This window comes from Bidens hawaiensis, unplaced genomic scaffold (assembly GCF_021521415.1).
Source record: "Bidens hawaiensis isolate Kalapana, Puna unplaced genomic scaffold, B.hawaiensis_p1.1 tig00038016_1, whole genome shotgun sequence".
NCBI lineage: Eukaryota > Viridiplantae > Streptophyta > Magnoliopsida > Asterales > Asteraceae > Bidens > Bidens hawaiensis.
Window position 1 is genome coordinate 12,577 of NW_027505515.1, and position 27,807 is coordinate 40,383.

At 36.3% G+C, this 27,807-nt stretch overlaps 2 pseudogenes across 2 annotated transcripts; both read left to right on the forward strand.

Annotated features, from left to right (window-relative positions):
- Window positions 1-266: 266 nt before the first annotated feature.
- Window positions 267-2,781, forward strand: LOC143613688 ((E)-beta-farnesene synthase-like; annotated as a pseudogene). The gene is made up of 7 exons (XR_013150165.1): window positions 267-480; window positions 560-850; window positions 1,094-1,472; window positions 1,620-1,830; window positions 1,906-2,040; window positions 2,150-2,401; window positions 2,485-2,781. The product of XR_013150165.1 is annotated as a (E)-beta-farnesene synthase-like (transcript).
- A 15,490-nt stretch (window positions 2,782-18,271) lies between these two features.
- On the forward strand, window positions 18,272-20,892 carry LOC143613689 ((E)-beta-farnesene synthase-like; annotated as a pseudogene). Its single transcript, XR_013150166.1, has 7 exons — window positions 18,272-18,503; window positions 18,597-18,888; window positions 19,124-19,502; window positions 19,644-19,862; window positions 19,949-20,087; window positions 20,219-20,470; window positions 20,601-20,892. The product of XR_013150166.1 is annotated as a (E)-beta-farnesene synthase-like (transcript).
- Window positions 20,893-27,807: the final 6,915 nt, after the last annotated feature.

The following is a 27,807-nucleotide window of genomic DNA, read 5'->3' on the forward strand; positions in this document are numbered from 1 at the left end:
GTATTTCTTTTTAATATTAATGCATTTTTATATAATTATTTGAAGAAATTGGTTTTTATTTGATTAGTTTAATTATAAAAAGAAAATAATAAAAAAAGATACTGTGGGCCCAATTTGTAGCCCCTACACCATTACACCCCAAAAACAAATTCGCCCCCTTTGCTGACTGGAGGCCACGTTCACAATTCGCCCCCATTTGTAGCCCCTCCACTACACATAGCCTAACAGTTTAATTATGAGACACAGAGGAACAACTTACCTTGCCTATATATTTGCATCACTTGATATTCAATTTTTCATATCCTATCAGCCTTAGAATATTATAAGATGTCAACTTTCCCCGTTTTTAGTGTTTCCTTGTCTTCGACTCTCTCACCCTCGGCTGTTGATGATAATAATAGCACGAAGCAGGATGTCAAATGCAACACTGTGAATTTCAATGCTAGCATATGGGGAGATCAATTTCTTACATATGATGAGGTTTTTATAGTCATTGCTTATTAACTGTCCATTTTTAGTAAGAAATTAACTCATCTTCTAAGTTATTTTGTAAATGCAGCCAGAAGATTTAGTGAGGGAGAAACAAGTTATTGAAGAGCTCAAAGAAGAAGTTAGAAAAGAGCTAATGATCAAAGAATACACTAATGATTCAATGCAGCATATGAAGTTGATACAACTTATTGATGTAGTCCAACGCCTTGGCATTGGCTATCTTTCGAAGTAGAGATCGAGGAAGCGTTGCAACATATCTATGTTACGTATGGCGAAAAATATGTCGATCATAAAAATCTACAAAACATGTCTCTTTGGTTTCGACTCCTTCGACAACAAGGCTGCAATGTTTCATCAGGTATTTAGTTACAAGTTCAGAACCATATTTGAAGATGATGGATATCTCATGCCTTCTTTAAGTTAACTATTAGAATATCAACATATGAAAACCAATAAGCTTAATGTCTAAATTCATCCACTGTCAGCTTTACATATTTTTCAAACATTAAACTTAAAATAATTTCCCTTTGTCCTTGTTGGAAATTTGACCCCACAACTCATGTGGGACTCTAGCACTAAGATGAGGACTTGCATGTTACAGGGATATTCAAAAACCATATGGATGATAATGGAAATTTTAAGGAATCCTTATGTGATGATGTTCAAGGAATGCTTGCTTTGTATGAAGCATCATATATGAGGATTGAAGGCGAAAAAATACTAGACAACGCCCTCGAGTTCACTAAAACACACCTTGCTATCATAGAAAAGGATCCTTCTTGTGACTCTTTATTAAGAACCCAAATACAACAGGCACTAAAGCAGCCACTCCGGAAAAGATTGCCAAGGTTAGAGGCTGTGCGTTACATGCGTGTTTATGAACAAGAAGCTTCCCATAATGAGGTCTTACTGAAGCTTGCAAAGTCAAATTTTAATGTTCTTCAATCATTGCACAAGAAAGAGCTTAGCCAAGGTTGCAAGTACGTAGCATACAAACACACTAATTGCATAACTAAGAATTAGAAAACGTACTAATTACATGGCTCACTTGATTAAGTCATAGAGCACTTACAATGTTCTATGCTGTGAAGTTTTCTCATACTAATTACGTTAATAATTTGTGTTAGATGGTGGAAGGACTTGGACATGCAACAAAAACTGCCTTATGTTCGAGACAGGTTGATCGAAGCCTATTTTTGGATATTGTCAATCTATTTCGAGCCTCAATACTAGAATGTTCCTAATCAAAACTTGTATGTGGTTAGTCATTTTAGACGACACATTCGATAATTATGGTACTTATGAAGAACTCAAGATCTTTACTGATGCTGTTGAAAGGTACCTAGCATTCTATATTGTTATTCGTTTACACTAATATTGTTCGATCGTTTTGACTTATTAATTGTATGATAGATGGTCATTAAGCTGCTTGGATATGCTTCCGGAATATATGAAACTAATATATGAACAACTTTTGTATCATCACCAAGGGAGGAATCACTTGAAAAGGAAGGAAAAGCATACCAGATCCACTATGTGAAGGAGCTGGTATATTATATATATATATATTCACTTTTGATTGTGCATTTCATAACAATTTTATAAGTAATAAATGATAGCCTAATTAACAAACAAATACGGTTGTGTTATGAAACAGGTAAAAGAGTTGATTCGAAACTTCTTAGTGGAAGCCAAATGGTTAAATGAGGGGTATACGCCAACATTTGAAGAGTACATGTCTGTTTCAATGGTAACAGGTACCTACGGCGTGGTAACAGGGAGATCATATGTTGGTAGGGCAGATCATATGGTCACTGAGGATGCGTTTAAATGGGTTGCGACATATCCTCCTATTGTTAAGTCTGCATCTAATATTGTAAGACTTATGAATGATATTGTCTCTCACAAGGTATGTACACTACATAGTTATGTATGCATGTACATATGTTACCAAAGGGGTAAAATGTAAAATAACTTATATAAACATTTCAGGATGAACAAGAAAGAGGTCATTGTGCTTCAAGCATCGAATGTTACCAAAGGGAAACCGGTGCATCCGAGAAGAAAGCTTGTGAATTTATCTTAAAACAAGTTGAAGATTCATGGAAAGTTATAAATCAAGCGTCTCTCAGGCCGACAGAAATCCCATTCCCTCTTCTTATGCCGATAATCAACCTTGCACGTGTGTCTGATATTCTTTATAAAGTTAACGATGGCTACACTCATGCTGGAAAAGAAATGATAAATTACATCAAATCGCTCTTGGTTCACCCTGTAGTTTAAGAATAAACGATGGTGTTTTACATATACAATTGTTATAATTTATGATTATGATCTATTGTGTGGCATATTGTTCAAGTGTGCATATCTATCACGCGATCAATGTGATGTTAAGATACTGTGTTTCTTATTTTGTATTCTATTTTTACACTTTTAGGAGTGTAAATAATATGATTATCATACCATTAATTACCTATGTTTGGTAGTGCATTTTTCGTATTTAACATATGTATCTCATGGCGCGGTAGCAGAAATACGTTTGTGAATGACAGCAAGCTGACTATATATAATCTAGGAACTCTTGAAATTCTTTTCTAATAATGAAACGACAGTTTGGTAATCAGATGGAGATTATAGATATCATTCGTTTTGTTAATCCACGATATAACATTGTCTGTTTGTGATTTAGCTGCTTATTCATTACCTAAATACTTTATTATGAGTCTGAAATTGACGCACAAAGATAAATGCTTGTGACTGTCTTATTCTAATGTTGTAATGTGATGCATAGGAAAATTTCATGTTATGTGAAACCTAGTAAATGATAGAAGTACCACAGAGCCACAGAGGATTAAAGAGGGAGTTAAAGTTTTAGGAAAAGTAAATTGCAAAGTAATGTGATCTTGTGGTTCTACAACTTCTTGAAATCTATCCTGATTTGTTGGAAGAACCCGAGTCGGTCCGTGGCTTGGTGCGTGGGACAGCTAGGATTTTAACTTGGCGTGCAAGTTAATGATTAAATAATATTAATCAATTTATGGATGATTATCTAGTTCCCTATTGTTTACATGTTTAGGAAGATGAATATTATGGAATTGATTAATTAGAATCCCGATTATAGTATAACGTGTTAGGTGTAACATCCCGTTTTCTGGTTTCGGTTAATAAACGAAAGTATGAGTTATTATGAGTCGGGCTAGTGTTGGAGTAAATGGAATTGGGTTATGGTATGAATGAAAGAGGAAAAGACCATGGGCTTAAGCCCATGATCTATAATTATATAAGTCATTAATACCCATTTAATTTCATTTCACATATATTTCATACATCTCGTAGACCTAAGTGAAGTGGTCATATTGGATCCTTGAGAACCATCACAAGTACGGCCGACATCTATTTATTCAAAAGAAATGATATCTGTAAAGTTAGACTCGCTACTAAAGAAAGAAGGAGTCACAAACCTTCAACTAACGGCCGGCCCAGTAACCTTTCGGAATGGGGGATCCCCGTTGGCCAGATTTCCCTCTCCGAGTCAGTTGATGAGAAAGAGTCTGTTGCTGTGCACGGAAGGGCCGGCGGCCGCTCATCTGTTCGAGCGCAATGAAGTGGTATTGGTTCCGCTTCGACAAAGGTAGAAAACTTCAGACTGACTATTATCGCGCTTGAAGTCCACCCAAGAGAGTTCCCCGGCTTCTCGCGATGAGCACAGCGCAGCAGCTCTCGGAGAGAATTCCATGATTCTATTTATTTTGGATATAAGGGGGAATACCGCTTTCAATTTCAAAGACCTTCCACCTACAAAAGCAAGAATGCAATCTCGAGCACGTCCCTCTTATCTTATTTCGGAGAAATTGAACGGCAAAGCTTAGGGAGTCAGCTAGTCCAACATCAGTCATTCTAATGGAATATCTGGAATATCGAACTGGTGCTATTGCGGCTACACCTCCCGCTTTGTCAGGTATACTCTTTTTGACCAAAAGATGGTGAAGAGAGGAGCTAGATAGAAGTAGTTTTGAATGAACAACTTCTGAATTTGCTTTAGGTTAACCCTTATGAAAGTTGCTAAACTGTGTTTTTAAAGGGCATACGATCATATAAGGGACTGCACCTTCACATATGCTATCAAAAATGATTTTTTTCACTCTCCACTGCTACTTTGGTGTATCAACGTATAAGAAGATTCCGTGAGAAGAGAGATGCGGTAGCCGACCCGGCAATACCGGGCTAGGTAATTGTTGGAATGTGCTTCATTGGAACGTAGCTAATCGTCCTTGCTTTTAGAGAATTGCCCAATTAGCGCCTAGTGGGCAATTCTGCCGATTTAATAAAGCCAGCGTCAAAGTGTCGATAGCTTTTTTTCTATTCCAGTAGTCTTTTGCGGTCTGGTCTGTCCATTAGCTGCTTAACTCATAGTAATTAGGAGGTTGTTGTCCTAATGAGTGTAGCGGAGTGCTCCCTATCCTATTACTCATCTATAGGGAAAACACACACTTAAGCTCTCTTTAGTCTCTCTCTCTCTAGCCGAAATCACCAAGGAAAACCGATCCCGATCCAAGGTAATGATAGTATGATCTTGTATGAGCTTAAACTCATAGATATAGTCACGAAACGACGAGCCGACACCGTTAAACCGTTAACGTCACGCGATTCGGGTGGAATCAGGTATAACCCGAACCTAAGATGAGCTTAGGGATCACCCTAGCTCAGATCTGGATCGAACGGGACAAAAAACGGTGAAAAACGAGTTAAAACCTGTTTTTCCGGCGAATCCGCGATTTTCCGGCGACAGCGCCGGAAAGGCGGCTCCGGAAAAGGTAATACGAGGAAGGGAATGTCAGAGAATGTTTCTGGCATTCCCTGACCTAACCCTAGTTCGCTAACGGGAATTTAACGAATTAAAGGTGATTCGTTAACTGATTCGTCTAAAGGAGCATAACGAACTAGCTCTGGTTCGTATCTGATTCGTTAAGGGAAAAGGGTAACAAATTACCCATGATTCGTTATAGCCAGTTCATTAAAGGAGATAACGAATTGGAAGGTCCAATTCGTTACATGGACTGTTTCGCTACATGAACTGATTCGTCAAATGACCAATTCGTTATAAGGTCCAATTCATTTAATAACCAGTTCGTTAAAGGGTTCAATTCATTACAAGGACCAGTTTGCTAAGATAAGCCAATTCGTTAAGAGTAATGTAACGAACTAGAAGTTTAACAAAATGACAGAATGGTCCCTGAACTTAGAAAAAGAATGATTAATTACAAAAAAGCCCTTGAACTTTTATGTAGCAAATTAAATTAATGATTCAAAATGCTAATGGAAAATGTGATAAGACAGTTAATAGAAATAAAATTTTTCCAAGCTGACCTGGCAGCTCGACCCCAGCCAGAGGCTCTGCCCCTTGGACCCTGCTAGGGGTTTCCGCCCCTAGACCTTGCTTCCAGGGGCGCTGCCCCCGGACCCCCGTTCGTTGAGGGTTATAACTAGACTAGAAATGCGATGTGAGTAGTGATAGTTAATTGATACGTGTACTTGTTATACAATTAGTCGAGCAAGGCTAAAGAAAGGAATAACAATTAACGGTGAACGTAATCGTGTTCAGGTGAGTTTCTAGCCCCACTTCCTTGTTATGTTTTCGGGGCTGTGTGCATACTCGATGTGATAGTCAATACACTTACTTTAGGTGGTAAGTGTATGCCTTGTATGATTTATGTATGATGATTTCTTGACGGTGCGTGAAAGATCTTCAGATATTGCATGTGCCGTCAAGTGGTAGTTAAAGGTATGATTGATATGTATGATGTATGAATGATGTATGTATGAATATATATGATGTATGAATAATGTATGTATGATATGTTGATGGCACGTGAACGCTCTTCGGAGATTGCACGTATTGTCAAGGAAAGTATGTAAAGGACAAGTATGTTATAGTAGTACGAATGTAGGGAATCAACCCTAATAGTATCGGCGAATGTAGGGAACCTACCCTAATAGTATCGGCAAATTTAGGAACCGACCCTAATAATATCGGCGAAGTTAATGGGGTGAAATGCCCTTAAAAACGTATATGTACGAATGGGAGTATTACGTAAGTATGAAAGAAAGGATGAAAGTACGAATGTATGTAAGCATGTGAGTAATGAAGGTATGTACCTTCGGGTGCATATGTCAGTATGTGAATGTATTGAATGTCGTATGTTTAACTAGAACTCACTCAGCGTAGCTGGCTTTTAGTATGCACGCAAGTAAGTAGAATGAGGCAGCTTGCTTGAGGGGAAGCACATGGCATGGATTTGAAGACACCGGCATCTCAATGAAGTGTTATGTTATGATATTTAACAGAAAATGTTTTATGTGTAATTAATTTGAATGCTCGTTAAGACAAGGATGAATGGTCATGTAATGTAATGGTTTGAATGTTTTAATGTTCCGCGAATGTTTATATTAACTCTGATATTATGAACTGTGTTTATGAGTAAATCCAATGTGAAAAGTGAGGCACCGGTAACGGGGCCTTACATTAGGTTAGCTATAAATACCGTGTTTAGGGTATGGGACAATTTGTATCAAATTTTTGAGTTAAATTTCTTGATCAATAAAGTTTGGGTGTAAGCCATATCGTATGTGTCGATTACATTTTTTGATTACCAGACCAATTGCTTTATATGACCTTGTGGTTTTCTACCATGTATTTGGAATAAAATTAGCACACATAACCCTCTTCCAAAGCTCTTATGTGTCATAGGGACTGTTTTCTTTTGTTTTTGGCAAGTACGGTTTGAACTACAAACATTTTGTAAAATGTCATTATTCGTAATATTACTCATAACGAATGATTGTTTGGATGTTGCAAGGAGTTTTGCTTAGTATTTTGGTGGTGATGGATACATTCAAAGCCCGATCATTAACATGTCCAACAAGTATTTGAAAACATGTTGGTTATTGTGGAGATGGTTTTGTTTCAATATTTCAAGTATATATATGCCGTACTGTATATATATTGTTGCTCCACATAAAGATAAAGTTGTCAAAAAAGTTATACCAAACGATTGTTTATATAAAAGTTATATCAACTGTTCTTGAAAACATGGCATGTATAGTACTAGAGATGGTATACGTCACCTCAAGCTCGACCTAAAAGGATGTATAAATCTTTTTATAATATTATATTTAATGCAAAACATATATGACTTCATTTATTAGAATTTGTTATATATATATATATATATATATATATAACATATTTTTCTCTATCACGTATATTCTTTATTCAGCATGTGTATTACACGGGTAATAAATATAATAAACCGTTATGAATTGACATGCATATCTAACATTTAAATATCAACAAAAACACTAAAAAACTTGAATGCATGTTAGGTAGTTGAGTTACCATGGATCATTTTATGTTACTATACTAGGAACGTGTTCTAGATTGATATAAAATATATTATGTTTCCTGAATATGTTGTCTTATTTGTTGTTGTTAGGATAAGCACACACCCATAATTAAGGCAGCGATGATGACGTGACATCCTACGTGACAGTGATGAGATCACATCATGTAATTTTCTTAAAATTGTGTCAATAATGTAAATTTTTAAAGTGAATGAGCTAAATAGTCATTAAGCCAACAGTTCTTTCGGGCTTACTCAACTTTCTAACATTTTCAACTTTTATTTATCGCTAGAGAAAAAGAGAAACAGAGCCTTCATGATCAGATACTTTGTACAAATTTCACTATCAACTAAGTGAGTTTTGAATTTGAAAATAAAGAGAAAATCGAAAACCACTAAGTTACTAACCCTACAACTAGCAATCACACCCGGTCTTAAGGCCTAGATGCATGACCATTAGTTGGAACCGTTTTGTAAATACATTTATTGACACTAATATATCTTTGTATCAAATATATAATTTTAATAGAACTAACTTGTCATTATATTTTTTTAATAGGATTTCGGTATCCGTAACTTAAGTATTCTATTATTCAACTTTAATTCCTAATCAGAATCTTGTTTTATACAAATTGTTATCATTCTAGTCTTTGTTTATAATTTTTAGGTATAACATTTCTTTTGTAGATAAATAGATGATACTATTCTCATATCTTCCTTATTCCTGTCAATTTGTCTTTCTTGTTTACTTTTCCTTCTTTTATTAATTCTGGATTATGTATCAATCAATTCTTGTACTATCAAATCGTTGATGATCTTATTTATAATTCAACATTTCTTTAGTAGAATTTGATACACCAATCATAACTATTAATCATTATTTATGTTTATTTTCTTTTACGTGGATCCTCACGGGATCTGTATCTCACCTTTATGCCACTAGATTGTGGTTTTTGATACGAACTAGGTCACCAATATACAGTTTTACGTAGTCCCAAACAACATCGCTCTTTCTAGCACAAAGCTAGGTCATCAAGATACTATTTTACGTTTTGTGACTACAACTCAGTTCTTTTCTAGCCATATTTCTATGACTAGGTCTTCCTGCTGGTCTTACATTTTAAAATGCCTACACAAAGGGTACCTGCAAGCGTTATTTCTTTTATTATATTTGTTTTATGCTATAAATGTTTATCATTTATGATTTATAAATACTTGTAGGACAATACATCCTTTATATTTATTCAGTCTTCTTTGTATATATTTATGATTATGTGTATCTGGACATCATTTCAGTATTGGTTTAACTTGTGTTACAAGTTTTGGTATAGCCAATATTCTTGTATCAAGTTAAATGAATGATATATTTATTATTTGAAAAGCGTTTTACTTATACAAGTGTTTATAAAACATATGTTTGTTTTATATCATTTGTCAACGTGCTAAAAATGCTAAATATATATTTGTTATCAGACTATGTAAATCCTTTTGGAAAATATAACTGACTCTAAAAAGGCTTTGTAAAAGAGTTGACGTACTCGCATTTGTTATATATGTTTTTAATGAGTTATCTCTGACCTATAGTACGTGAATAACTTAGTATAAATATCTATATTGAATAATCGAGCTTCCCTTAGTCTAAACTTTATAGCTTTAAACCTTAATAAATTATTTGTTTTGATATAATAGTCATTTTTATTCAAAATGATTATTTTCACTACTTAAGTTTTTGGTTCATGTGGCGTTTGGTGTGTCATGCTTTGATCTAATTGGTTTGAACACTTTCATTGAGCTCTTCAGAAAGGAAATGGGTCCCGTGATTGATTGAGGTTTATGCGAATTACTTTTCTAAGACAAGAGCCTCGACTATCAGCGTTGTCACCCTTCCGGTTACTACATGCCCGTCATAGTTTTCTATTTTATTAATTATGTTATGTTTCTTTTTCTTGAAGAAACGTCTATATTATAATATGTTCCTTCCTCTAGAAAAACGTCAATTGACAATAACATTTGTACGTAAAACTTTACCTTTCTTCATCATAAAGAAATACTTATTTTTGTAAACCTTTACTTATATAAAAACTTAAATAAATCTGTAAATTTTTTCCAAGGTTTAGGTTATACCATCGATTAAGATCTAAGCTCTTTATATTTAGAAGCTCCATCCCCTTTTGGCACATCTAGTGTTCCCAATGGTGACTCGATCGTTTCTAGTCGTCTTTCCTACTCCGCATCAATTAAAGATTGATTTTGGTTATAAAAGGAGCCTTCTTTTTTTAAGGAAGATACAACAATCAACAATGTAGTCTTATAATATTGTTCTTAGGTTTCCATCCCATTTGTCTTCTTCATCTTATAATTTGTATGAATTTCTTGTTAGTTTAAAGCAAAGTATTCCGACAAAAAGACTTCAACACCTTCAATCCCCACAGAAACGGATCTCCAAAGTCCCAGAACCCCGAGATAAACGGGGAAAGAATTTGTAATTTGTATGAATTTCTTGTTTGTAATTGTTTCCTTGTCATCTTTCTTCGGTTGTCTCGTGTAAGAAATTGCTCTCCAGTAGTCCAATCTCCTATTGGTTTACATAACAAGTTATAGTCTAGAGATAAAGGCAGCAAACAAGATGCACGATTGATTAAATTGAAGTGAACACCACCTGAGAACTCTTAAGGCCTTTAAATAAGTAAACAGATAACAAAGCAACGGTAGGTAAACCTTAAAGACTTGGGCTACAAATGGCTCTTATTCAAATACATAACAAACTAGAAAGATAAACGGGGAAAGAACAAGTGCATGAATCATACAGATTATTCGTAGATCATGGGCTACACCAAAAAGGTCGGATCCTTTTTTATCATCTCCCTTGTATTGTTTAAATAAATGAACATGAACATATACGAATATATCTATTTTAAAAAAAACGAACATAAACAAAAATATTAGTTTGATTAACTGTTCTTGTTCATTTATAGTTAAATGATCAAATATGAACATGCATTTGTTTCTGTTTATTCGGTTTGTTTACAGGCTTACTGGTGAGAACTTTTTGTGGGTCTCTCTTCTAGAAAAGATATTTTGAGTTCTGTCGCAATTATGGACCACGAAGAATACGTGGATCTCTTTCATCCAAGAGATAGGAGTAGCAACTTACTACTTTTAGCTTTCACACGACAACAAAACGTTAGAATTAGGAATATAATATACTAGTTTTTATTCCCCGTATTACTGGTATTGTCAGTGACGGATTCAGGAAATTTTTACACAGGGTCGGAATTTTTTTGGATCGTATGCAGTTATATATATATATAAAAATTTGTTTTGGTTGCCATTCGAGTCAGGTTAAATCGTTATATAACTTTTTTTTTGTTCCGCTTTAGCCATTCTGGTTGGATGAAATTGGATCGGGTCACGTAAGCCAAATATACATAATCAAACAAAATATCGTTAGAAATAAATAATTAAAATACAACTTATTTAAAATTGGTTTTTACGGATTTTTATTTTTCAATCTAACCAAAACAATATTTACTCTGTAGCGAAACCAAAATTTTATGACCGAGGGTCACAACGTAATTCCTACTTGCATAAATGTATTTAAAATATATAAGTTTCTAGTTCATATACAACCACTTGACCGATTTCAAGTTAAACCGATCAATATTTGTTTAAGGGTTTTCTTATTAAAAATAAGTTATAAAAATACATAATAATCTAATAAAAAGAAAATATGATAAGTGAACTAAACAATATATAAACAATAAAGAACCAGAATATTTTACAGGTTTTATAATAGACAGAATAAAATAATAGACAAATAGTCTAGTGGTTAGATATTTTATATATTTGTTTTAAGTTCGAAAAAAAAAGAAGAAAAGAAAAGATAGAATATGCCATATAGTGACCATCTTGTAGGCCTTTTAATTTAGGCCTTTAAGAAGCCCATGTTACTAAACTGACATTTAAGGCACCCATGTGCCTCTTTCTTCTTTATCTATTGTCCAAACAACACAACAACAGGGGAAGAAACGCCACAACATCAGTCGGAATAAAGTTTTCTGGTCATATTTCTTCTATTTTTCTTTCATCATCCATTGGATTTCAAAATTCTAAATAGTCAATATCAAAATTTTCATAAGGGTCGGTCAGGATTTAAATACTATATTAACACTAATGGACACCCGACCCCCGCACTGTATGCGTAGGTCCGCCTCTGGAGATTGTTTTACATTATTCGTTTTCTAATATTTATATATTTTTTTTGTACCTTTAATTTTGCTTATTAAAAGAAACTTAATAATATACTTAGGATTTTTTGATAAAAGAGTTTCACAAATAAATGAGATGTTATAACTTGGTTCAAAACATATCGATTTAGTGAGACTTATGACCCGCTTATATTTTTACTATAAAATTGTTTTATTAATTATAAATAATATATATTTTAAATGTATATTAATTTTTAGTATATCTCTATTTTATAGGATTTTTATATCAAATATTTTGTAAGATTAATTTTTAATTTAATGAGATGTTATAACCCGTTTAAGGGAAATATGAGTTTGGTGAGACCCATACCCGTTAATTCGGGTCAAATGCATGAGAAACTCAATTTACAAATAAATCAATCCGTTGGCTTGAGAGAATGTATGGTTTCGTTTTTATATATTTAAGATAGTAATTTGAAATGAATGAAACTTTATTTATTTTTTTCTTTTTTTTTACCGAATGACGTATCTACAGTCTTGTTAGACCTTGCACACACGTAGAGTCATGACTTTTGTTGAATAGAAGACCTAAGACAAAGTAAAATACATTTTATATCATGTTTGATTTACGTTAGAAAAATTATATTCACAACACCATTTATATATTGTATTACTCTTCTTTTAAATTATCGAAAATTGGAAAACATAAATAAAAAGTTACACATGCTTTTTCAAGTTGAGGTGCGGAAGATTTAAAGTTTAAAGATAAGTCGCAAGATCTAATAGAAGTCGGTAATGTGCATTGTCATCCATCAACTCACGAAGGATAGTATCACCAAGAACGGTTAAACAAGGATCCGTTATTCTTGAAAAAAATAAGATTCTATTATCTGAAATATATAGATGTCATCATCGATAGGGGGAATGAACAACCCGAGCTATTGTTTGAGAAAATTCATCTTGTTGAAAATTTGTAAAGATATGTTTTGAGTAGAGAAAACGATTATGGAGTGTGTTTGAAAAATAATAGTGTGAACAGTAAATATTTACAATATATTTTTTTACGAACGAAGATATTACGGGCAAGTTTTAGAGCTGCTGTACGTGCACATTTTCTTCTCTATCTGTGACTTAAAAATGAAAAGAGTTGGGTTTAATCTAGAGAACACGAGTTACGCGTCGAAATATATTGAGTTAATATTTATTTCGTGTGTGCTTATATATCAATTCGTCATTTAATAACAATATACAAAACTTTAAAGTATTTTAATGAAGTCATTATAAATTTTTTCTATCATGTAAAATCACTCAACATTTATTGTCTTTCTAATCTTGTGTATTTTTTAATTAATTTTAATTGATCGTTTGTTTATGGTTAAAGTTGATGTTAATACTGTTAGTATGTTACTTTATAGTTTTAAGTTTATGTTAAAAACAAATTTTCTTCTGTGGTTGTATGGGTTATGGGCCCTCAACTTATTTCTTTTTTTACTTCAATATTGCCTTTTATTTCAAATAAAAGGATCTAATTATAATAAATGTAAGCGGGCAACAAGCTGCGTCGCCGCCCCTTTTTGAATGGCAAAACAGATCCTACTGAAAATAAATTTATCGTTCTTTGGCGTCGTTGAGTTACTGTGCACGACCCGCTGAACTCTTTTTAGAAACGTAACAGCATCGAGAGCAAGAGACCTAAATGTATCAAAAGCAAAAGGAATGAAGGCGTGTTGATTCTCCGCACACTCCTCATGCTTAGCAATTTTTTCTGCTTCTGCCTTTAGCACGGCCTGCCTAGCAACAAACCCGGTGTCCCAAAGCCCGACAAGAGGGGACACCTCAGTAAGGTCCACACAAGCATGCTTCCCCCCAGCCCATCCAAACAAAAGAATGTCCGTTGGTCTGAGAGTGGACCTTCCTTCACGCGGATCCGACAAGAAATTCACATGAGCCTCTTTTCTTTCCGAGATTCCCGCCCGTTTAAACATTTGTTTATAAATGAACACTATTAGATCCTTTTTGTATTAATTCTTTATTTGTTTATGTAATTTAATTGTTTATTAGAAGCTATGAATAATATTTTAAAAAGAAACGCGTGCATCTTAAAGTGGAAATCCATCTAATAATTAATTTAATTTTATCTATCATTTGTTGCTTTTATCCCACCCAGTTTGACTAAATAGTGCTTTTGTTGTAGTTGCAACTATTGTCTAAATATCTCCAGTTTCATTCTGATAAATGAACACATATAGCTCGTGCAATACAATATCTATATGCTTTAATGGAATGATTGATTAGACATTTAAATTTGTATATTTTTGGCTGATTACCAAAAACATGATTTCACTTTTGAATTACAGTTAAAATGAAGAGAACAAAGATGGTGACATATATAAATTTGTCCTTTATGTAACATGATGATGAGATACACACAAACAAGCTTGCGTTGCCTATATATTTGCTTCACTTGATTTCATATTTTCATAGCCTCCTATTAGCCTTAGAATGTTATAAGACATGTCAACTTTCCCGGTTTCGAGTGCTTCCTTTCCTTCATCTTTCTCACCATCGGTTGTTGATGTCAAATGCAACACTGTGAATTTCAATGCTAGCATATGGGGGGATCAGTTTCTTACATATGATGAGGTTTTTCTGTCACTACTTGACCCTTGTATGATCAAATATAATTATAAATTAAAGTATTAGCGTTGTTTTTTCTTTTAAACAAAAAAGATTGTTTGTTTTGTTATGCTAAAATTAATTATTAGTATTATAACAGTTAGAAGTTTGGGTGAACATGGTCCATGTAACTTTGCTTTTTAAAATTTTGTTTATTAATTTTTATTTTAAAGTAACAACCGCCAACAAACTTTTTCTTTCTTTCTTTCTTTTTTAATTCATATATTTAAATTACACGCTATTTTTGTTTTTGTTTTGAGTTTTATCTTTTGTATACTTTGTCACAGTGCGTATGCTTGTAACATGAGTTTTAACTTTACATAATAAACAACTAATGATACATACATCTTTCGATACATTTTTGCTTACATTCCAACTAAATATTGGGTTTTATTTTCCATTTGCTGTAGCGAATACATCAAAATCGAAAACTTTACTACTTCCATATTTTATAAGTAACATTTAACCTAACGACTTTTAATAAAATTTCTAATGTTGTATTACGTTTTTGTTTTTTTACGCTCCGTACGGAACCGGATCAAGTTTTCTAGTTTTACACGTATCTTAAGGCCTAAAGTATTATTAATAGAAAAATACACTAGTACAGAAAACAACCATATTAAAACGCTTTTTAGTGTTTTTGAAATGGTCTAGAAACCGTTATATATGTTGCGTTGCAAATGATAGAATATGACATTTAAAATTGTCTAGGCGACAGTTAACACTTAACAGTGATGCTAAAATTTTACAACGGACCTAAAATCGGTGTATATATTTGTAAATTATAACATAAAAAAACCATTGTAAACTAAATACAACAGGGACGTTAAAAAACCGATGTTATAACAACAGGAAAAAAAACGATGTCTATAATTGTTTTGGGCTGTGAACCGTTTTGTTATCAATGTATAATAAATCCAAGGTGCTTATTACAATAGCGGCAACGTCACAATATAATAAAAATATTTATTCATTTACAAGAATAAAAATTTCAATATATAATAACATATTCCCTAATACAATTATATACACAAATCAATATATAATTATATATTCCCAAATACAATCAATTTATACACAAATAGAAAGCATGTTTTCATAATCTTGTATGCATGTATGCATGTATGTATGTGTATGCATGTATGCATGTATGTATGTGTATGCATGTATGCATGTATGTATTGCGTATGTATTGCGTATATATGCATGTATGTATGTATGTATTTAATTGACAAGACGTTCATTTATGATAAAACCAAAACAATGTAAACCGGTGTTTTTGACACAATGAATCGTTGTAAATGTATGATATTAACAACGGTGTTATTAAAAATCGGTATTACTATTATGAAAAACTAACGAAAATTTGATAACAACCGTTGTGTTCTAGTTAATGTTTGTATGTGTGTGTATGTAATTATTATAGTTTGTAAACAAACTGGTTAACAGAACGGTGTAATTGGTGAAAATGAATGATTACCACGTGTATTGTTTGCAATATAGAACGGTTTTATAGACGCCCTACTAATAAATAGCGGGCTTTTATCAATAACCGTTATAAAGTCACTACATTTCACTAGTTTATTTTTTTCCCGCGTTTTGTGAAATTTAAGCGCCTATTCGTCTACAATAAATTCTTTATCCAACTGCAAACACTTCTCATCGTTGTTTCACACAAACAAAAAGCCTAACACCCTTGTTTCAAGACGAAGGCATCCGACAACTCTCGACACACTTTTCTGTTAACTCATAAATTGCGAATGAGAACCAAAGCCACGGGAGAATTCAAGGACTTAAAACATGTGATTAAGTTGTTGATATTGAGTTCTATCGCCTACGCCCTAAATAATCAAGCTGATGTATATCGATGATGAATACACCAATTTTTGGAATTCACTGTGATTGAAACCTATACAGTAAATGACCGTTTAGAACGAGAAATTCATGGTGTGGTAAATGGGTCATAAATCGTTCTAGGTCAAGCGAAAGTTCGTGCTGCTCTACGAATAGATGATGCTCAAGCCAGTGAGTTCTTCTCTCAAGGTGATGTGCGCCAAACTTTTTGGGAGATGGGTATATTAAAAATTTTTGCCATAACAATGTGAACAAAAACACCTCTATGAAGAATGACAATTTTTTTTGTACACAACTTTGTTTGTGTTTTTTCACACAAGGTTAGTGAATGGGAGTTTGTGCCACAAGAGGTGCAACAATAGTTCATGCTATTGTCAAACAACAACCAGACATCTGTTATGAGATATGTGTGAAAACATTGAACAGGAACGAGGGATACTTCTATATCCCAGATTCATATTTATTGATATGATTTTGTTATGGGTGCACCAAACTCATTTAGTTGATATTAATTCTTATTAGTTGGCAGATTGACCACCTACCTTAATATTAAACTATTTGTTATAAATGTGCTTATCTTCTATTTATTTATATGATTTTGTTATGGTTGCACCTAACTTATTAAAAACAGCTCAACTTATAATAAATCATTACTATTTTAAACTATAAAACGTTTTAGTTCTATAACTGTTCTAATATGCAAAAAGTTTTAAGTTTTGGAACGGGTACTTGTAGAACCGTTGCAAGTAATTAATATATTGTGAAGAACCGTTTTAAAGTAAATGTTAAAACCCGTTGTTAAAGGTTTTGTTTATAAAACAACGCTAGTTTCCTACCTATTTACAACGGGTTGGGATAATTGTTCAAATAAAACAGTGCTCTGCATTATATTCAACGGTTGGACCTCACACCGTTGTAAATCATTTTTTTAGACCGTTGCAAGTAATTAATATATTACCGGAATCTAACATGAAGATGTTAACCATTTTTAAAATAAAGGTTAAAACCCATTGTTAATGGTTTTGTTTAAAAACCAACGTTAGTTTTCTTCTTATTTACAACAGGTTGGGATAATTGCTCAAAATAAAATGTTGCCCTGCATTATATTCAACGGTTGGACCTCACACCGTTGTAAATCAGTTTTTAGATCGGTATTAATAGACGTTTTGTAGTAGTTATAGCATTGAATTATAAATGACTCGAGCGATAAAAAAAATCGTTAATTAACCTGTTCGATTTTAGTTCTAAATTTAGAAGGGTAGAATTCGTCAGCTTCATTCTAATATAATATTTTGGTGCATAAAGTTATTATTTTAACAATATGCTGACAATTTATTATTATTATTATTATTATTATTATTATTATTATTATTATTATTATTATTATTATATATGTTAATATATTTTTTTGGTGAATAACAGACTTTTTAGTTTAAAAAAGATAATAATAATAATAATAATAATAATAATAATGTACTCTTTTATTTAAATTTAAGAATATGTTAATTTCATTTTAGTAATTAGAAGAGGAGAGATACAAAAAAAGTCACAAAATACTCATTTTGATAATTAGTTTTCAAACTATACTAAATTAGTAAATTAGTAAATATTTTTTCTAACCACACCCATTTGGTAAAAAACTATGATGACGAGATACGCACAAACAAGTTGCGTTGCCTATATATTTGCTTCACTTGATTTCAGATTTCCATAGCCTCCTATTAGCCTTAGAATGTTATAAGACATGTCAACTTTCCCGGTTTTGAGTGCTTCCTTTCCTTCATCTTTCTCACCATCGGTTGTTGATGTCAAATGCAACACTGTGAATTTCAATGCTAGCATATGGGGGGATCAGTTTCTTACATATGATGAGGTTTTTCTATCACTACCTAATTATTGATTGCTTAATTAACTGTCCTCTTTAGTAAGAAAATCATCTTCTAATTATGTTCTTTTGTAAATGCAGCCAGAAGATTTAGTGATGGAGAAACAAGTTATTGAAGAGCTTAAAGAAAAAGTAAGAAAAGAGCTAATGATCAAAGAATCCACTGATGATTCAATGCAGCATATGAAGTTGATACAACTTATTGATATAGTCCAACGCCTTGGCATTGGCTATCATTTCGAAGGAGAGATCGAGGAAGCGTTGCAACATATCTATGTTACGTATGGCGAAAAATGAACCGATCATAAAAACTTACAAAACATTTCACTTTGGTTTCGACTCCTTCGACAGCAAGGCTTCAAGGTTTCATCAGGTATTTAGTAACAAGTTTAGAGCCATACTAACTTGAAGATGATGTCTCATGCCTTTTTAAGATAACTATTAGAATATAACATATAAAAACCAATAAGGCTAATGTCTAAATTCATCCATTGTCACTTTACATATATTTTTTTAAACATCAAACTCAAAATCCTTTTCCATTGTTCTTGTTGGGAATTTGAACCCACAATGCATGTAGCATTAACATGAGGACTTGCATGTTACAGGGATATTCAAAAACCATATGGATGATAATGGAAAATTTAAGGAATCCTTATGTGATGATGCTCAAGGAATGCTTGCTTTGTACGAAGCATCATATATGAGGGTGGAAGGCGAAAAAATACTAGACGACGCCCTCGAGTTCACTAAAACTCACCTTGCTATCATAGAAAAGGATCCTTCTTGTGACTCTTTATTAAGAACCCAAATACAGCAGGCACTAAAACAACCTCTCCGGAAAAGATTGCAAAGGCTAGAGGCCGTGCGTTACATGCGTGTTTATGAACAAGAAGCTTCCCATAATGAGGTCTTACTGAAGCTTGCAAAGACAGATTTTAATGTTCTTCAATCATTGCACAAGAAGGAACTTAGCCAAAGTTGCAAGTACATGCAAACATACTAATTGCCTAATAAACAAATAAGAAAACATACTAATTACATAGCTAGGTTGATCCATCATAGAGCGCTTTTAATGTTGCTGTGATGATTAATTTTTGTACTAATAACATTAATCATTTGTGTTAGGTGGTGGAAGGACTTGAACTTGCAAAAAAAACTACCTTATGTTCGAGACAGGTTGATAGAAGCCTATTTTATGATATTGGAAATCTATTTCGAGCCTCAATATTCTAGAACTAGAATGTTCCTGATCAAAACTTGCATGTGGTTAATCGTTTTAGATGATACATTTGATAATTATGGTACTTATGAAGAACTCAAGATCTTTACAGATGCTGTTGAAAAGTACCTAGCTAGCATTCTATATTGTTATTCTTTTACACTAATATTGTTTGATCGCTTCGATTTATTGATTGTATGATCATGTGTAGATGGTCAATAAGCTGCTTGGATATGCTTCCGGAATATATGAAACTAATATATGAACAACCTTTGTATCATCACCAAGAAATGGAGGAATCACTTGAAAAGGAAGGAAAAGCATACCAGATCCACTATGTGAAGGAGCTGGTATATTATATATATATATATTCACTTTGATTGTGCATTTCATAACAATTTTATAAGTAATTAATAAATGATAGCCTAACTAACAAAAAGAATATATATATGGTTGTGCTATTCTCTCCACCGTGAAACAGGTAAAAGAGTTGATTCAAAACTTCCTAGTGGAAGCCAAATGGTTAAATGACGGGTATATACCAACCTTCGAAGAGTACATGTCCGTTTCAATGGTAACCAGTACCTACTGCGTGGTAATAGGGAGATCTTTTGTTGGTAGGGTTGATCATATGGTCACCGAGGATACCTTTAAATGGGTCGCCACACATCCTCCTATTGTGAAGTCTGCATCTACGATTGTAAGACTCATGAATGATATTGTCTCCCACAAGGTGCGTACTACATATTTATGTTTGTATTGCATTGTATTGTATTTGTGCTTGTGTTTTAAAGTGATTGAAGTATGTGAAACTTTAAACTATACATACTAAAAGTGTAAAATAACTTATATAAACATTTCAGGATGAACAAGAAAGGGGTCATTGTGCTTCAAGCATCGAATGTTACCAAAGGGAAACCGGTGCATCCGAGAAGGAAGCTTGTGAATTTATGTCAAAAAAGGTTGAAGATGCATGGAAAGTTATAAACCAAGCGTCTCTTTGGCCAACAGAAATCCCATTCCCTCTTCTTATGCCGATAATCAACCTTGCGCGTCTATCTGATATTCTTTATGAAGTCAACGATGGCTACACTCATGCCGGAAAAGAAATGATAAATTACATTAAATCACTCTTGGTTCACCCTGCAGTTTAAGAATAAATGACGGTGTTTTACATATACCATTGTTATAATTTATGATTATGAAATTATGATCAATTGTGTTGCATATTGTTCAAGTGTGCATATCTATCACATGATCCATGTGATGTTAAGATACTATGTTTCTTATTTTGTATTTTATTTTTACACTTTTAGGAGTGTAAATAATATGATTATCATACCATTAATTACCTATGTTTGGTAGTGCATTTGTCGTATTTAGCATATGTATCTCATGGCACGGTAGCAGAAATACATTTGTGAATGAAATTCTTGAAACCCTTTTCTAATAATGAAACGGCAGTTTGGTAATCAGATGGAGATTATAGATATCATTAGTATTGTTCATCCACTTCTGCTACGATATAACAGTGTATGTTAGTGATGTAGCTGTTTACTCATTACCTAAATACTTTATTATGAGTCTGAAATTGATGCACAAAGATAAATGCTTGTGACTGCCTTATTCTAATGTAGTATGTGATGCATAGGAAAGTTTCATGTTATGTGAAACCTAGTAAATGATAGAAGTACCACAGAGCCATAGAGGATTAAAGAGGGAGTTAAAGTTTTAGGAAAAGTAAATTTCAAAGTAATGTGACCTTATGGTTCTACAACTTCTTGAAATGCATCCTGATTTGTTGGGAATTCTCGAGTCGGTCCGTGGCTTGGTGCGTGGGACAGCTAGGATACTGACTTGGCATGCAAGTTAATGATTAAATAATATTAACCAATTTATGGATGATTATCTAGTTTCATGTTGTTTACATGTTAGGAAGATGATTGTTATGGAATTGATTAATTTGAATCCCGATTATAGTATAACGTGTTAGGTTAGCTATAAATACCGTGTTTAGGGTATGAGACAATTTGTATCAAGTTTTTGAGTTAGATTTCTTGATCAATAAAGTTTGGCTTTTAGTATGCACGCAAGTGAGTAGAATGAGACAACTTGCTTGAGGGGAAGCACATAGCATGGATTTGAAGACACTGACATCTCAATGAAGTGTTATGTTATGATATTTAACAGAAAATGTTTTATGTCTAATTAATTTGAATGCTCGTTAAGACAAGGATGAATGGTCATGTAATGTAATGGTTTGAATGTTTTAATATTCCACGAATGTTTATATTCACTCTGATATTATGAACTGTGTTTATGAGTAAATCCAACGTGAAAAGTGAGGCACCGGTAACGGGGCCTTACATTAGGTTAGCTATAAATACCGTGTTTAGGGTATGAGACAATTTGTATCAAATTTTTGAGTTAAATTTCTTGATCAATAAAGTTTGGGTGTAAGCCATATCGTTTGTGTCGATTACATTTTTTGATTACCAGACCAATTGCTTTATATGACCTTGTGGTTTTCTACCATTGTATTTGCTAAAGAATTGGCACATAACCCTCTTCCAAAGCTCTTATGTGTCATAGGGACTGTTTTCTTTTGTTTTTGGCAAGTACGGTTTGAATTACAAACATTTTTGTAAAATGTTATTCTTCGTAATATTACTCATAACGAGTGATTGTTTGGATGCTGCAAGGAGTTTTGCTTAGTACTTTGGTGGTGATGGATACATTCAAAGCCTGATCATTAACATGTCCAACAAGTATTTGAAAACATGTTGATTATTGTGGAGTTGGTATTTTTTCAATATTTCAAGTATATATATGCCGTATTGTATATATACTGCTGCTCCACATAAAGATAAAGTTGTCAAAGAAGTTATACCAAACGATTGTTTATATAAAAGTTATATCAACTTGAAGAAACACTAAATGGCCCCGGCAGATTAAGGATAATCTTAGGGTTAAGTAGATGTTTCCCACGAGGGTTAGGTCTGGCAAAGATGGTTATTCTTCTTGACCTGCAAAACAGACACCGTGAGCTCGTCACTGAGAAGGGGGGGTTCCTCCTTGTGACCACCCTCCGGCGTGAGAATCAGACTAGATTGCTCTGAATATAAGTGTATATTGAGAGAAATAGCTAGAGAGAAAATAAGATAAGATGATGATACCGTTCCAAGGTGTTGGAGTATTTATAGCCGAAGGTAGGTTTCCAAGCAGGTACGGCCAGCTGTATAATATTCCTTTTCCACCAACTACGGGCTATGTACGTGCCACGATGGGAGTTGGTGGGTAGGCAGCGGCTGATAGTGACATGGCCGGCTGTATACTATTCCTTTTCCACCAACTACGGGCTATGTACGTGCCACGATGAGAGTTGATAGGTAGGCAGCGGCTGATAGTGACATTTTGTACTAGAGCGTGCTCATCCTCGTACTATTGTCGGTGAGCTGTCACCTTGTGATTGGTTCATGGGCTGCTTTGGTCAGATCTTGTCTATTTTGTCCATACCTTGGCAGGTATAGTACAAAAGATCTTCCAGAAGCGTACGGACTGGCTCTTTTAGGCGGTAATATTCCCGCCTTGCTCATTCCTTCAGGTGATATTGCTGAAGTATGAGTTAGTGCCTTATGCGTGTAGCCTTTCCGTTAGTGCGGGTAGCCTTCCTTCTTGGCTTGTACCCATAGCTGCGGGAACAGGCAGGGTACTGTACCAAGGGAGGCTTTCCTGCGGGAACAGCTGGCTTACTGCGTATAAGGTCTTCATCTCTGAGCATGGTGGGTCCTGCGGGACCAGTTAGTCTTTTGCGCAGACGTACCTCTTCAAGGTGTCTTGCGGGTCCAACTGGGCTTTGCGGGGACCTACCTCTTCAAGTCCCCCCAGTCCATTGTTCTTCTCATGAATTGTTAGAGTGAGGTGAACTTTTGGATTTTAAACAAGGGGTTTTAAAGAGGTTTTTGTTTTTTAAGGTTTTTCGTGGGGATTCTTCTCGCGGTATTCCTAATGTCACTTGCAGAAATTCCCGACTTTTCTGCCTGATCTTTGGTTATGATGCGGGTAGGTGTTTAACCTCTTCGCAAGTCGGGAGCGTTGCATTTCACTTGTATAGACTTCACGAGGTTTTGGTAGTTTTGGACATAGTGATCAGTTATGTTAAACTACCAATTCCACCTTGAAGTTTCAAACAATCTATCAACGTTCCCGCCATGCGGGGGTGTTATTTCCCTTTCCGCAAGCATGGCCCATAAGATCCTTCTTGGCTTCAATTCTCTGCAAGTGCTAAGTATGTGAAGGGTTTCGCCTTGACACTGTACTCGCACTTGTCTTATGGTTTTTTGCTTCCCAAGGTAAGGGGGTATATTCCCTCTTATTCTTGAATCTTTTTGAAATTTGAAGAGTTGGTGAGAGGATAAGAACAGTCCAAACGGTTGAAGTGACGTTGGCGTCTCCTGACGGTTTCTTCTGACAGTTTCAGGACATGCAAGAAGTTATGGCGACGTGACAGTATATGGTCATTCCAGACGCTTTTTCAGGCGCGTAGGCGCGAATTTTACGGCACGCGTCCTGTCGACGGCTATTGCCAGCTTGCGCTTTCCACGTGTCGTCGTTTCATTGCACCTGCGCTTCTCTCTCTCCTCCGCATTAAATTCGTCGCATTTATTGCGATGAGTATATAAAGGGGGAAGAGGGTGCATCTCAACTCACACCTTCACCTCCTTCTAAGCGATTTCCGGCGAATACTCTTTAACTTTTCTGTCGAGCATTCTCCTGAAATCGTTCTTCAAACCCAAAACATGTCTTCCATTCATGATCCTGAGGTTACCGCTGAAGAGTCCGACGTATACCCTGAGAACCCGATGTCCGCGTCTGACAAGGACGACAAGAGTACTGCTGGCGAGTGCCAGTGTGCTCTTTCTGTCGATCTATACAATTATATCGTCAAGAAGTTCATGCTAGATCCTTACGAGCTTGAGTTTCCGGAGCCTCACCAGATGGTGTATGATGCCCCCAAGGGCAAGATAGGGGTTTATGCCTCATTCTTCATGTATGGGAATCTCATATTCCCATTAACGAAGTTTGTATACCGTGTTTTGGAGAAACACGGTGTACACTTGACGGAGGTACACCCAATGGCGATCGCTAAGGTCCGCCATTTTGAATGGGTGTGCCACATTCTGGGCATCGAGCCCCGTGTCGACCGCCTGATGACCTTCTACTCCTGGAGGTGCATCCAAGGCTGGTATACCTTGGTCACTCGGATCAAGGGTTTGAAGATCTGCGCTACCGAGCGCAGTCTTCGGTCTTGGAAACGGGAGTTCTTCTACATCTCTGCCCGTGTCGTCCCCATTGCGATGACATTCAAGAACGGGAGAGCACTCCCCAACCTCCAACTACCAGGAGACGGAATGGTTTACCAAGATCTCCCAGATCCAGACTCCGGTTTACCGCTTTGCGGAGTCTGGGATGGTGATGCTCCGGATGAGCCGGGTATGGAAGGATGTCGGTTCTGGGACGCCGCAAGTACCTATCATCCTTGAATACGGTTTGAATTCTACTCCCTACGGTATGCTCCGTCTTGTTTGCTGATTTAGGGTTTTTCTTCTAACTGTTTCTTTTTATTTTCAGAGGGGAACAACTTGCAATCGCTTCTGCAACCGTGGGAGACTGGTGGTCCCGCTCGACTGGGTACTCGTGATCTCGAAGAGAACGAGTTACCCATTTTGGAGCAAACGGCGGACAGATTCGTGGAGGTCTATCCGCTGGGCCACGAGATTTTGAGCGCTGCGCGGCCAGGTAAGGGATTCTTTAATCCTCGCCCTCTGCATGCTCAGACTTTTGCTGGAGTTCCTCTAATTTTGTCATCTTCTGATGAGGAATCCGCAGATGGGCCTTTCTTCGTGAGGAAGAAGAAAGCTGCCGCCGTGAAGGGCAAGGCGAAGGTTACCTCCGCCGTCGACCTAGGAAATCAGTCTGACTCCGAGACTGAAAGCGAGGAGGCGGCGGGGAACCCTGGTGGTGGTGAGACAATTGTCTCGGAGGTTGAGACAGCTGTCACCTCCGAGCAACCAAGTTCTACGACGGTGACTGGCGTGAAGAGGCCAGTTCCATCGGGTTCATCCCCCCCCCCCCGTCAGAACCTTCAAGATTAAGAAAACCCGTAAGTATACTTTTTATTTATCTTTCCCGCATTTCTTTCCGCCATTGTTTTTAATATTGTTTCTTCATGCAGGCGTGGATTCAACCGCATTCCAAAGTGGTGCGGGAAGGAGCATTTCTGGACCCACGACGGTAGGTTTGGTCAACCTACCCGAGGCGATGACACAGGCAGCTGCGCCTGTTTGCAGTGTTGGTTCAGTTGCTTATCCCGTTGAGGCAACTGTTCCAATTGTGACGTCATCTCCGCCGGCTGTCAGTGCCATCTTCACCGCATCCTTTACTGAGCCGGCGATGATTTTTTCTGCGGGCTCTTCCGCAGCGGCGGCTACGGTTGTGACTTCACCTCCAGTGAGTTCACCTCCGATGGTCTCTACCGCGGCGGCTTCAACCATGCCTCCTCCGGCACCGGCGACTACCTCGTCCATGGCCGGTTCATCAGGTATGTTCAGGGTTGGGGCTTCTAGCCAATCTTTGCCTCCTTCCCATCTCCCTGACCTCCTGGATGGATATCCCTTAGGTTCGGGTGATGGGTTTGGCGGCTACCGGCCTGTTGTCGACCCTACAGGTGCGCGGGGTTATTTTGGCCTATTGTCTTTTTTTTTTATCATTTTTTCCTAACTGTTTTTTGTTTTTGCAGTTTCAGATTCCAATGAGGTGTATGTTCCACGGTGGAACATCCGCCGGGGAACAACCCTTCGAACGGTTGTGGACTGCGTCGAATGGGCGCGCCACGCCGCCCCAAGCGGTGCGTTGGGGGAGGCAATAGCTAGCTACCAGGAGGGTAGGCTAACCAATGAGCTTCGAATTCTCCTTGCTCGAATGCAGCCGCGCGTCGAGTTGCTTTGTAGTGAAAACGACAAGTTAAAGACGGCGCGTAGCCTGGAAGTGGCTCAGGCGCGTGCATTGCGGGAGGAGAACAAAAGGCTTGCCACGATTGCTGCGGAGAAGGAGAAGGCTTTCAAGGACCTTGAGGTCGAGGTCCAGGCCAGGCATGAGGCCCGTTCCAAGGCTACCCAAGCTGTTAACGAACAGCTTAGTTTGGCCAAGGAAACTGCGCGGAACGCGACTGAGAGGGCCACCAAAGCTGAAGCCATTGCTGAGCCTCTGCGCGCCGAGAATGAGGAGCTTAAAGCTAAACTAGAGAGGCTTCAGCAGGCTCATGATGCTTTGGCCTTAGAAGATGCCAAGAAACTCCAAGAGCTCCTGGACCAGAAGGGTATGCTTGACCGCACTGAGCGTAAGCTGAAGGGCGTTGAAGAGGCTGCTTCTAAGGATGTGTTGCTTGCCAACCTTAACAAAAATGAAGCCGAACGCGCCCGTGATCAAGCTCAAGCTGCCCTCCAGGAAGCTCTGGTCACCAAGGAATGGCTTCTACGAGAAGCGTTGTCGCAGGTATGCGTAGTTCCGTAATTTCTTTACGCTTTTCTTTATACTTAGAAAAGTTTATGATACATATATTTTTATTTTTGTAGGTTGTGCATCGGATCTTCACGAACACATCTTATGACGATGCCATGAGCGCAGCCCTCAACGCTTCTCATGAGGATGGGGAAAAGGCTGGTTTCCTGCTTGGTCTGGGGTTTGTTGAGAACGGCATCCCGCCTTCCAACTTTCCTCTATATGACGTGGACACTGAAGTTGCTTACGACCAAGCAGTGAACCAGTATGCTGCCTTCCCGCATCCGGTGGTGGAGAAGGTGAACGAGATTGCTGCTGCTGATGATGGGCTAACTATTCTCAAGGCTTTCCTTGAACCGCCACAGCCAACTGATAGTGCGGGTTCAAGTGGGTTTGGAGGGAGTGGTCCTGAAGTTTGAACCTTGAGATCCCTTCCCACCATTAGGATAGATTTATATATTTGTAGGCGGGTAGATACCCAGCCAATCTTGTAATGTTTGAATTTTTATG